The following is a 13,729-nucleotide window of genomic DNA, read 5'->3' as shown; positions in this document are numbered from 1 at the left end:
ATAAGCATCAGTGGTCCCAGATTTATTATGAATTGATTGATGGAACCAGTGGTGAATTGCAAAGAAGATTTTCTGAGAAGAACTCCCAAGTTACACAAAACCCTGTCAGCAATCTTTTCCACCAGTTCTCCAGACTTCTTGAAATTGGAATCACTGCGTGCTTTGATTGACTTGCTTAGATTAGATATTGAGAAGGTGAATGTTGAAATGGCTGTACATAAACCACTGATAAGAGAAATTGCAAAGAATTTGAAGAAGGTCTAATGGTGCCAAGGAATAAAAGGAGGCTTTCTCATGTATTTTTGAAATATCTATAGTGCTCCTGTTGTTTGGAGCATCAGCTGCAGCTTGTGAGAATTCCTTTTCTTGTCTGAAAGAATTTTATCACACCAAAGGATGAGCATGACTCATGTAAGAAAGGGAAATGGAATTCTCCTGCCATATGAAAGTGATATGACTTCAAAACTGAACCTGGATGTCTTGGTGGAGGAATTCAGAGGCCATTCTCCAAGAAGACTTCAACTTTAGTTTCATGAAAAATCTTTACATTGCATAGCACTTTCAGGTTAAGATATATACTTTTATGTTTCTGAATCTTTGAATTTTTTGAATGCCTGAATATTTGTTACACTGAACAATCACATATATAGGTATCTCTTATTTTTTCTTATTTAATAAAAATAAAGTACCACCAGGTACATCAGAACAACCTGAATTATGGCTTTGGGGCCAGAAGGCTCTTCAGGGAGCAGCAAAGTCTCAGGCTTGTTGTTTGTTCGTGCTGTACATGAAACAGAACGATCTCTCCTCCAAGCTCCAGCCCACAGCACAGCACAGACCCACATAACACACAAGAGCCCAGACACAAAGCTGGGCAGGTTCAGTGGGAAAGCACCATTGTAGCGCCCCACCCAAGTGTGGGGTTCAGTGTGAAAACCGAAAGAGCAGAAAATTAAAATAGTTTAACCCCAGAGCCCTTCTTATGTGGGAAAAGCCAGAGAGAAGAGCAGGAAAGAAAGGCACCTGCATGCAGCAGGGGCAGAAGATACAAACCCAGCTCCAAAGTAACGAGGCACTACTGGGACAGTGAAAGCCAGGACTAGCAGCACAGACATGCAGCGACATCTGAAATCTGGCAGAGGGGTCCCCCAGCAGTGGGGCTGTTTCCTAGACGGCCAGTTCACCTGCCTTGCAGCAGCCTGGCTGGTACAAAGGAGCCATCAGGCAGCAATGAACAGAATGACCCCTGCTCCCTTTCTCCACACCCTTCCCTCCCCATTCAGAGGGACTTCCGTTTAACAGCTCCCTGGGTTTGCATTTCTGCCAGCCGGTCCCCTGCTGGGAACCAGCTGAGCACAGACTCATGAAGACCTCCTCACCTTCCCCAACTGTTGCATTCCCCATCAGCAGTTCTGCCCTTCCCACTATTCGATAGCCGCTCCCTGATGTTACCCATCTGAGCTAGCAGTGCTCAGGGGAAGGGTCAAGTGTTCCTCGGCTTCTGTCATTTCCTCCAGTGGGAGCAGGTTCCCACCACCTGAGCACTGTTCTGAAGCTCAGGCCCCTCCAAAAGCCTCACACATGGCTGGCTGCAGCCTGCACAGGGAGCTTATTCCACAGTCTAAAACGCCAATGGACAAGGCTTTTGTCTCTTCTGGAAGTGGTTTATGTAGGTTCCCTCTGGGCTAGAAGGAGACCCAAATGGACATAACAAGGGGCAGAGATGGGGCTGGCCTCAACTTAAGGGAAAACATCATCTGGGCATTCCCCACGCCAAACCCCATTCAGGTTTGCAGTGGGGAATGCCACTCTGAGGGCAGTGCAATCCAGCACAAGGGTGGAAGGGTTTGCAGAGGGGCCTTGAATAGGCTTCTAGCTACACAACCCTGAGTATGTCTTCTGCCCCCTCATCCATCCAACATGAGCCATTAGAAAGGGCAAAAGGCCAGCTCCAGTTTCTTTTCTTGCTCCATGCCCAAGATCTGCGAGCTCCTTTCCGCTGTCACTCTTCCTCCTCTGGGGTCAGGGCTCCCCTGGGCCTCGACTCCTCCTATCCTATCCAAGATCCCTTCCCCAGCTCCACATGTTCCTTTTCCTCTGGCCCAGCACTGCTCTCAATTACCTGGCGTGTTGCATTGACCAGATGTGTTAGAAGGGTGGTTGCATTAGTGCTACCAGCCATGAGAAAACAACACTAGCCAACCACTCTTAAAAAACACCCTGCAGGGGACGGTCTGTTTTGCAGGCTATTACAAAGAACCTGTCAGCTCCTACTCAAGAGCACAAGTCAGTGATATGAACGCACGGTCTCACATTCTCTCTATAATGCTCCATTCTGTTTAGTAAAGCACGAGTGCCTGAGTAGCAGAAAAAACGAGACACCCATGAATTCTGGTCCTCTCCCAGCCGTGAAAAGTGCTTTGGCATATTCCAGCTGATCCAGACCAGAGCAAACAGTTCAGCCTTGTGAAGGTGCTGTAGCTGAACAAGTCACCTTAGAAAGGGTGAGCCATTTAACTGGTCTTCTTAAACATGGCAGGATCAGGACCAACTTGGTCCTTCCCTCTCCAGTCCAGAGCTCTTAGGTACAGGTTTATGACTCCTAAGAGGAGCATGGGGTTAGCTCTTATTTTGTGAGGTGTGTAGTTAATTTAACCTTTTTATGGAGGTTGGAGGAAAGAGTGAAATTAAATATCAACATTATAAGTACTTATTAGCCCTACTGGCTAAAAGCCAAGCTGGGCTGCAGAAGGGGAAGAGTCTGGGCATTGCTAGGCCATGGTCTGCTGAGCACTGTTCTTATTGCACAATTAGCAAAATTTCCTGATACTACAACGCTGGTTTTGCTGTACTTAACCTGAAACACACAATTTTCATGGTGTGATGCAACTCCTGTGTCCTGGCAGGTACCGTAATGTCCATGAAACAGCTCATCAGCAACAGGGAAGTTTTCAGTGTGCAGGCATCCTATGATAGACCATCATTAATGTACAACGGTATTGCCACAATACCACCACGTGCCCATGTGTTCCGCACGCCTCCTCTGATCTTACGTAATGCAGGGAGATGGGTCACGGCTTGCACTACCGCACGCTTTCATCCACAGCCTTTCATCTCATGCCATTTACAGCCTCATCTAATACTTCTGAAATACACCCTATGTTGTTCTGCTGCATTTCGGAGCCCGCTGGCAGCGTGTTTCTTACATTCAAACCCTGGAGCCCACGGCATATGCAGAAATCTGACTCTTCCAATGCCTGCAGTGGGGTTTTGTCTGGTCCGTAGCTTCCATTATAGAATAACAAAGGAGGACAGTGCAAGGATTTCTGGTTGTCTTGGCCGCCTGCTTTGTCTGTCTTTTTAGATTGTAAGCCCTCTGGGGCGGGGACTGTCATTCCATGTTTGTACAACACCTGGCACGATGGGGCCAAACCTGGTCAGGCTCTAACTAAGCAGGGCTGCAATATTACTGAGAATAAATAAATAGACACAAAATCCTTGTTATGTTCCAATGCAGCATGATTTTATGCAGCTGGGGATGTTATATTGGCATTTGCCCAGTCAGTGCTGAGGGATTCACGGCTCACTTCTGATTTTGCATTTGGATTTCTTTCCCTGTTATATTCTTGCCTGGGTCTTTGAGTTGTACAGAAAGCAACATGCAGGGCATGGGCTTTACAATACATACAGGCTGGGGGTTTCAAAGGGCTCCCCAAGGCACCCACGCTGCCCCGGATTTCACTGGGAATTGGGCACCAAACTCCCTTTGTCTCCTTTGAAAACCCCAGCCACAGTCATCCAAGTACAACATTAAATCCGTTCGCCGCACATTATAAGTATTTCATAGAAATGTTGTGGACAGGTGCAGTATGAAACTCATATTGAACGGTGGTTCTGGGAAAGCAGGACATATGCCAGCTAGCATGAGAGTCTGGGATCCCGGATAAAATTTGGGAAACACATCTTTACAAGAGAAAATGACAATATCGCTGGTGGCAATAACTTCAGAGTAAAACCATCTTCAAAAAAAAAGATCACTCTTGGACGGTGATTGAAAGGAAAGAGTTACAAGAACTTCTTTTTAGTTAAGTGAGAAAATAAAACCCATTCAGTACTTTCCAGCTTTGTCCCCCTCTATATAGAATCATAGATGTGTAGGGTGTGAAGGGAGCCCAAGAGGACATCTAGTCCAGTCCCCTGCACTGACGGAGGCCCTAGAGTGAGAGGTGTTTATCCAACAGTTGTTAAATATCTCTAAGGCCAGGAATCCCACAAGCTCTGTTGGTGACCTGTTCCAGTGCTTAGCTACCCTTATAGTTCGCACATTTTCCCTAATACCTAACCTGAATCTGCCTTGCTGCAAACTAAGCCAATTTCTTCTTGTCCAACCCTTGGTGGACATGAAGAACAATTGATCACAATCCTCGTTTCATTGGAACAGATTCCTCACCTGATGTAAACTGGAAACTGAAGTTGGTGGCGCTATGCTGACTTACAGTCTGACCCTTTATGCACAATGAGTGGCTAGTAAAGAGAGAAAATACTTCATCTCCAGGTTCTGGTAACATCCTAATCCACTCAAACTTTGTGCTTCTGATTTACAACAATGAACATGTCTAGAGCCACGTAATATGCTGCTAAGAACTTGTGTTCCAGGCCAGGACTTTGGAAGGACTCAAATAATGACAGACTCCTAAGAATCCACTCTAAGTCATAAAGCAGACCGGTGTATGCTGGGACAGAACTCCCAGAAGCAGGGTGCTCAGAGTCCTTACCTCTCCCGGGCTTCCATGGGAATTCTGAGCCCACATCATCTTGTATAATTGGGCCCTTGGAGTTTGATTTTCAATTTTGTCAGACCCAACACTTAGTGTCCTCCCATATTTCTGTATTTAATGTGTCCCCCTGCTAAAACAGTCAGCTGTGTCTGTGCATCTGTCCCAGCTTCTCTGCTGTGCTGAGACCCAATCTGGGAGCTATCCAGCTAGACAGTCAATATTTCATTTCCTAGGTTCACATCCAGCCAGCAGCCAGGCCTTCAGGAGATACAGGTCTGCAGCCTATAGCGAGGTTTTCTCCACCTTGCTCTTTGGAATTCTGCTTTCGGCGCTTTTGGCTAAAATAATACTAAATAACAAGTCACTAAACTGACCTTTGATTGACATGATGTCAAAACACAGTTGCTGGCCACTGCCTTTTTTCCTCTCCAAGCAATGCAACAGTCACGGAACGCATACAAACCTGCGTAACATGTGCCGGGGCTCATCACCAGCACCTCCAGGGAGAAAGATCTGCCCATGTGGAAACAAACCTGCTTTTCTGAATTCCAGCACCGCTTGCCACTCTGCTTGACCTCATGCCCCGTGGAAAGTCAGGCTGCTGGAAAGCTCAGTGGCATGAGAGCAGGGTGCCGAGTCCGTCACCGTTTGTGCAGATCAGGCCCACTTGATGGAGCTCCCTGATATTCTGCAGTCTAGGGGCTGCCACAATATTATTAACTCCAAATGCACCGACATTACAGTAAGGGTCATGATGCAAATGCCACAAATGCTTTGTCCTGGAGGACATGCTTGCAGGCACCCTGACACTGGTGTGAATACTGGCCATGCTGGTCACGTCTGAAATAATCGATTGCCCACTCTCTGCATGCTTTTCTTCCCTCTCCCCCTAACCGTTGGCCACTGGCCAACTGCATGTGGGTACCCCCTGGAGAGAAAAGGGTCTAACTTCAAGAGGGGCTGCCCCTGGGGTCTGCTACACAGCAAGATATGGTGTGATTGCAGCACAGCCTGGGCAGGTATATCCGTGCAAGCTTGAATCTGGCTAGCACGGGTAACAATAGCAGTGTGGATGCAGTGGCATGAGCTTCAGTTATTGTTACCCGGGCTAGGTAGATTAAAGCAGCCAGGGTGTGCCTATCTGTGCTGCCATCACACCTTTCATTGGCAGTGTACACGGAGTCCTACTCCCGGGCTTCAGCATGCAGCGCACACCTGATCCTCCTTTGTACCAGGTGATGGTGTGGTGGCCATCCTGTGATGTCAGCGTGTCTACCCCAGCACGTTTCTGAGTACACTGCTGCGCTCATCCCTCCCAACGATCTCCTCTAATAACTCATACCCAAGAGATACAAGGCACAGAGAGTAATAGCGATGGTACAGAACGACAGCTGCCACGCGGATGGGTGTCAGCATACCTGCTAGATCAGGGGTGGGCAAACTACGGCCTGGGGGCCAGATCCGGCCCTCCAGACGTTTTAGTCCAGCCTTTAAGCACCCGCTGGGGAGCACGGTCCAGGGCTTGCCCTGCTCCAGCACTCCAGCCGGGGAGCGGGGTCGGGGCTTGCCCCGCTCCGCATGTGCTGTAGCTCCGCACAGCTCCTGGAAGCGGCAGCATGTCCCCATCCATTTCCTACACATAGGGGCAGCCAGGAGGCTCCACACGCTGCCCCCGCCCCAAGCACTGCCTCCACAGCTCCCGTTGGCCGGGAACTGCGGCCAATGGGAGCTCCCTGGCTGTGCCTCCACAGAGGAGCCGGAGAGGGGACATGCCGCTGCTTCCAGGAGCTGCTTGAGGTAAGTGCCAACCGGAGCCTGACGTCCTCCTGCGCCCCAACCCCCTGCCCTAACCCTGATCCCCCTCCCACCCTCCAAACCCCTTGGTCCCAGCCTGGAGTACCCTCCTGCACCCCCAACCCCTCATCCCCAGCCCCACCCCAGAGCCTGCACCCCCTGCCAGAGCCACGCCCCCCTCCACACCCCAACCTCCTTCCTCAGCTGGGAGCCCCCTGCCACATCCTGAACTCCTCATTTCTGGCTCCACCCCAGAGCCCGCACCCCCAGCCAGAGCCCTCGCCCCCTCCCCCCCACACCCCAACCCCCAGTTTTGTGAGCATTCATGCCCCGCCATACAATTTCCATACGCAGATGTGGCCCTCGGGCCAAAAAGTTTGCCCACCCCTGTGCTAGATACTGCAAGCCCTCTGCCATAAATCTGCCCCAACCAGCCATACACCTCGCTGCTATGGGTACCCTTCCTGTAACATCTGCTTCTGTTCCCTGTTCTACATCATCCCGTGTACCCACACGTAAATGTTGCCCAGGAATAGAAAGCGTAAATGTCCCCCTTAGCATAGCTGACACAGGAGCAGTTTCCCATGTCAAGAAAATGTTCTCGCACTGTGTTTGATGTTTCAAAGTAAATATAGAAAATGGAGTTCATCATTTAAATCAAACCATATCTGTGGTAAGAAAATGAGAGAGAACTCTTTCTAAATCAACCAAAGGACAAACAGTGATGCTCTCATGGTAATTCAATGGCTTGAACTCGCAGGTTCTCGAGCCCAGCCCAGAAGGTCCTTCTGCCTGCAGGCTTTACAATTCTAGCGAAGTGTGTCATTTTTGTCTCTGCGTGCCTAGGCCCTGATCAGATTCCCCAGGGTCCCAATTTCCTCCCTTCCCCGCAGTCTAAACTGTCTTCCTTTACCCTCCGTGGGGCCATATATTTTGCTGCTGAGAATCCCCCGATTTGCAGTTAGCCAGGAGAAGAGCTTTTTGGTTGTGGCACCGTAGTGCCAACCTGTATCCTGGGGATCCAATAATCAGGTGATTCACAGCTCCATTCAGAGAGCTGTTCTTGCGAGCGCCACTCCATTTTGCAAAAAGAAAAGGAGTACTTGTGGCACCTTAGAGACTAACCAATTTATTTGAGCATAAGCTTTCGTGAGCTACAGCTCACTTCATCGGATGCATACTGTGGAAACTGCAGAAGACATTATATACACAGAGACCATGAAACAATACCTCCTCCCACCCCACTCTCCTGCTGGTAATAGCTTATCTAAAGTGATCACTCTCCTTTTCCTTTTGCGAATACAGACTAACACGGCTGTTACTCTGAAACTCCATTTTGCCTGGACACTAAAGGCAGCATCAGCATAATTTGCATGATACGTAGTTTGCCCAAAATATCACAGCAGCCACCCTGCAGAATTATCGGAGTCTTTTATTTCTCAGGGTGGGGGAAGGAGCTCAGCAACGTCCGCTCCCTAGAATCCGAACATTTCTCTGTCTGCAAGGAGTCCACGCTGCATCTTGGGACAGTTCCCCATGAGCCCGACTTTCTGTGCTGCTGGGCGAACTATTGCAGCACCAGCACCAGATTGGTGGAAGAAGTTGCCCCGTGACAGGGTAGAAGAGAACATTTGAGTGCTTTATCCTGCTTGTTCTTCTTCTTTTTCAGGTCCCTCCCCTCCCCACCCTCGTAGAATAGGCCAGCATTCATTCAGCTGGTTACATCTCACCCACTGGCCGCCGAGTCAGCGAGGGAAGGAAAGGGAAGCCTGCCTAGAGAGCAAAGTCACTTTCACTTCCAGCGCTACCTCCACCTTCAATCCCAAAGGAGAGAAACCCAGGGCAGGCCGTGCTCATGCCGAATCATGCCTTCCTCCACAAATAGTCCTCCTAGTCTCCTCAGTGGGCATGAGGACAGCACGGTCTAGTTCAGGGATCGGCAACTTTTGGCACGTGGCCCGCCAGGGTAAGCCCCCTGACAGGCCGGGCCGGTTTGTTTACTTGCCGCGTCCGCAGGTTCGGCCGCTCGCGGCTCCCACTGGCTCCAGGCCAATGGGGGCTGCGGGAAGCGGTGGCCAGCACATCCCTCGGCCTGTGCTGCTTCCTGCAGCCCCCGTTGGCCTGGGACGGCGAACCGCGGCCAGTGGGAGCCGCGAGCGGCTGACCCTGCGGACGCGGCAAGTAAACAAACTGACCCGGCCCGCCGGGGGGCTTACTCTGGCGGGCCGCATGCCAAAGGTTGCCGATCCCTGGTCTAGTTCCTAGTATTCAACTTTAGCAAAGTCGAGGTGCTGGAGGAAATGAGCACCGTTGGCCCTGATGGGGGTTGGTGGATGCTGAGTTACGGGCATCGCGTGGAGGGAAGGTGGCACTCCAAGGGCAGGAAGCCCTGTTCTTCAGGGACCCAAGAAAAGAAGTAAAAATGGGATACATCTTTTCTTATTTATCTGGAACAGTCAGCAGCGAACCCTGAGAGTCAGAGGGCCAGACCCTCCCCTGGGGTACAATTCATTGACTTCAGTGGAGCTCTGCTGCTTTACACCACCTAAGGATCTGGCTCAACAGATGTGGCTTTCATTTTTCAGCTCATGTTCAGATGTTTCTGCTTCCAGTGCAGAATGAGCAGCCGACTCCTTTGGGGCAGAATTCTGCCCTGTACAGAAGCCACCATCTTAAATCCAAACCAACTCCACTGGCTTTGGTGCAGTTACTCCTGATTGACACTGGTGTAACTGAGCGCAGAATTTGGCCCATTGGTATTGAGCAGTCTGAACAACTGTGATTAGTCTAGTGTAAAAAATAAACAGCTGTGTAAGTGCATCCTGCAAATAGCTGTGGGAACAGCTGTCTGAGCAGGGGAGTGTGTGTCGAAATAATTACAATAATTTGTTCCCAGTTGTCCTATCCTAATTATGACTATTAGCGTTCCAGAATACACACAGCCCAGCGGTATAATTTACCTGACCTATATTTATGACAAGCTCTGTCAGCAATTCACAGGCTGATTGTTTCTCACAAATGGTTTCCTGAAAAAGTGAAATAGCTTGAGAAACATCAGATTGAACTGCTGTTGTCCACAAATCAGACCATTATATCCAGGAGCTCCATGCGCCCTTTATCGGGGGTTAACCACCTGCCCTGCAGGGAGAGACCCAGGCTGGCATGATCTCTAGGGGTGAGGGACTGGAGTTTGGTTTGGATCCCTGAGTTAGCGAAATGATATTTGAAGGCTAGGGCCCCGATTCAGCAAAGTGGTTCAGCATGTGCTAAAACTGAAGCCTGTAAGCAGTACCAGTATCAGGCTGACCCTCTGTGTTGGCGCAGTCCTATCTCTCCTGCCAGGGATTCCCTGGCATGGGGGAGCCGCAGCGGGTGCAGGACTGGTGTGGCCGGCCCCATCCCACTCTCTCTAGTGACTCCTGGCGCAGAGAGGAGTCGTATCGGAGGGCACCGTACCCCAGCTCTCCACAGGTGGCCCTTGTGGGCCATTGCTAGCCAACACAGGCTAGATGGGGCAGGGCAGAGGAGCAGAAAGCTCTAGCTGGCCACCCACCGTCTGCTGCACTGATTAGAAACACAGTGTATCAATCGAAGCTGCTATCATGGGCGTGACTGCAGCTCAGATAGACTTTAATCATAGAATCAGAGACGATCAGGGTTGGAAGGGACCTCAGGAGGTCACAGAGTCCAACCCCCTGCTCAAAGCAGGACCAATCCCAACTAAATCATCCCAGCCAGGGCTTTGTCAAGCCTGACCTTAAAAACCTCTAAGGATGGAGATTCCACCACCTCCCTAGGGAACCCATTCCAGTGCTTCATCACCCTCCTAGTGAAATAGTGTTTCCTAATATCCAACCTAGACCTCCCCCACTGCAACTTGAGACCATTGCTTCTTGTTCTGACATCTGCCACCACTGAGAACAGCCGAGCTCCATCCTCTTTGGAACCCCTCTTCAGGTAGTTGAAGGCTGCTATCAAATCCCACCCCTCATTCTTCTCTTCTGCAGACTAAATAAGCCCAGTTCCCACAGCATCTCCTCATAAGTCATGTGCCCCAGCCCCCTAATCATTTTTGTTGCCAATTTGTCCACATCCTTTATGTAGTGGGGGGGCCCAAAACTGGACGCAATACTCCAGATGTGGCCTGACTAGTGCCAAATAGAGGGGAATAATCAATTCCCTCGATCTGCTGGCAATGCTCCTACCAATGCAGCCCAATATGCCATTAGCCTTCTTGGCAACAAGGGCACACTGCTGTCTCATATCCAGCTTCTCGTCCACTGTAATCCCAGGTCCTTTTCTGCAGAACTGCTGCTTAGCCAGTCAGTCCCCAGCCTGTAGCGGTGCATGGGATTCTTCCGTCCTAAGTGCAGGACTCTGCACTTGTCCTTGTTGAACCTCATCAGATTTCTTTTGGCCCAAGCCTCCAATTTGTCTAGGTCCCTCTGTATCCTATCCCTACCCTCCAGCCTATCTACCTCTCCCCTCATCTTAGTGTCATCTGCAAACTTGCTGAGGGTGCAATTAATTCCATCATCCAGATCATTAATGAAGATGTTGAACAAAACCGACCTCAGGATTGACCCCTGGGGCACTCCGCTTGATACTGGCTGCCAACTAGACATCAAGCCATTGAGCCCAATGATCTAGCCAGCTTTTTATCCATCTTATAGTCCATTCATCCAATACTTCTTTAACTTGCTGGCAAGAATACTGTGGGAGTCCGTATCAAAAGCTTTGCTAAAGTCAGGGTATATCACGTCCACTGCTTTCCCCATAGCCACAGAACCAGTTATCTCATCATAGCGGGCAATCAGGTTGGTCAGGCATGACTTGCTCTTGGTGAATCCATGTTATCTGTTCCTGATCACCTTCTTCTCCTGCAAGTGCTTCAAAATGGATTCCTTGAGGGCCTGCTCCATCATTTTTCCAGGGACTGAGGTGAGGCTGACTGATCTGTAGTTCCCGGGATCCTCCTTCTTCCCCTTTTTAAAGATGGGCACTATATTTGCCTTTTTCCAGTCATCTGAGACCTCCCCCGGTTGCCATGAGTTTTCAAAGATAATGGCCAATGGCTCTGCAGTCACATCAGGCAACTCCCTCAGATGCAGCACATCCGGCCCCATAGACTTGTGCATGTCCAGGTTTTCTAAATAGTCCTTAACCTGTTCTTTCACCACTGAGGGCTGCTCACCTCCTCCCCATGCTGTGCTGCCCAGTGCAGCAGTCTGGGAGCTGACCTTGTTCGTGAAGACAGAGGCAAAAAAAGCATTGAGTACATCAGCTTTTTCCACATCGTCTGTCACTAGGTTGCCTCCCCCATTCAGTAAGGGGCTCACACTTCCCAGACCTTCTTCTTGTTGCTAACATACGTGTAGAAACCCTTCTTGTTACCCTTCACATCCCTTGCTAGCTGCAACTCCAAGTGTGATTTGGCCTTCCTGATTACATCCTGCAATATTTTTATATTCCTCCCTAGTCATCTGTCCATGTTTCCACTTCTTGTAAGCTTCCTTTTTGAGTTTAAGCTCACTGAAGATTTCTCTGTTAAGCCAAGCTGGTCGCCTGCCATATTTGCTATTCTTTCTGCACATCGGGATGGTTTGTTCCTGTGCCCTCAATAAGGCTTCTTTAAAATACAGCCAGCAGTCCTGGACTCCTTGCCCCCTCATAGAATCATAGAATCATAGAATATCAGGGTTGGAAGGGACCCCAGAAGGTCATCTAGTCCAACCCCCTGCTCAAAGCAGGACCAATTCCCAGTTAAATCATCCCAGCCAGGGCTTTGTCAAGCCTGACCTTAAAAACCTCTAAGGAAGGAGATTCTACCACCTCCCTAGGTAACGCATTCCAGTGTTTCACCACCCTCTTAGTGAAAAAGTTTTTCCTAATATCCAATCTAAACCTCCCCCATTGCAACTTGAGACCATTACTCCTCGTTCTGTCATCTGCTACCATTGAGAACAGTCTAGAGCCATCCTCTTTGGAACCCCCTTTCAGGTAGTTGAAAGCAGCTATCAAATCCCCCCTCATTCTTCTCTTCCGCAGACTAAACAATCCCAGCTCCCTCAGCCTCTCTTCATAAGTCATGTGCTCTAGACCCCTAATCATTTTTGTTGCCCTTCGCTGGACTCTCTCCAATTTATCCACATCCTTCTTGTAGTGGGGGGCCCAAAACTGGACACAGTACTCCAGATGAGGCCTCACCAGTGTCGAATAGAGGGGAACGATCACATCCCTCGATCTGCTCGCTATGCCCCTACTTATACACCCCAAAATGCCATTGGCCTTCTTGGCAACAAGGGCACACTGCTGACTCATATCCAGCTTCTCGTCCACTGTCACCCCTAGGTCCTTTTCCGCAGAACTGCTGCCTAGCCATTCGGTCCCTAGTCTGTAGCGGTGCATTGGATTCTTCCATCCTAAGTGCAGGACCCTGCACTTATCCTTATTGAACCTCATCAGATTTCTTTTGGCCCAATCCTCCAATTTGTCTAGGTCCTTCTGTATCCTATCCCTCCCCTCCAGCGTATCTACCACTCCTCCCAGTTTAGTATCATCTGCAAATTTGCTGAGAGTGCAATCCACACCATCCTCCAGATCATTTATGAAGATATTGAACAAAACCGGCCCCAGGACCGACCCCTGGGGCACTCCACTTGACACCGGCTGCCAACTAGACATGGAGCCATTGATCACTACCCGTTGAGCCCGACAATCTAGCCAGCTTTCTACCCACCTTATAGTGCATTCATCTAGCCCATACTTCCTTAACTTGCTGACAAGAATACTGTGGGAGACCGTGTCAAAAGCTTTGCTAAAGTCAAGAAACAATACATCCACTGCTTTCCCTTCATCCACAGAACCAGTAATCTCATCATAAAAGGCGATTAGATTAGTCAGGCATGACCTTCCCTTGGTGAATCCATGCTGACTGTTCCTGATCACTTTCCTCTCATGTAAGTGCTTCAGGATTGATTCTTTGAGGACCTGCTCCATGATTTTTCCAGGGACTGAGGTGAGGCTGACTGGCCTGTAGTTCCCAGGATCCTCCTTCTTCCCTTTTTTAAAGATTGGCACTACATTAGCCTTTTTCCAGTCATCCGGGACTTCCCCCGTTCGCCACGAGTTTTCAAAGATAATGGCCAAGGGCTCTG

Source organism: Natator depressus, chromosome 11 (genome assembly GCF_965152275.1).
Source record: "Natator depressus isolate rNatDep1 chromosome 11, rNatDep2.hap1, whole genome shotgun sequence".
Lineage (NCBI taxonomy): Eukaryota > Metazoa > Chordata > Testudines > Cheloniidae > Natator > Natator depressus.
This window is presented reverse-complemented; position numbering follows the sequence as displayed.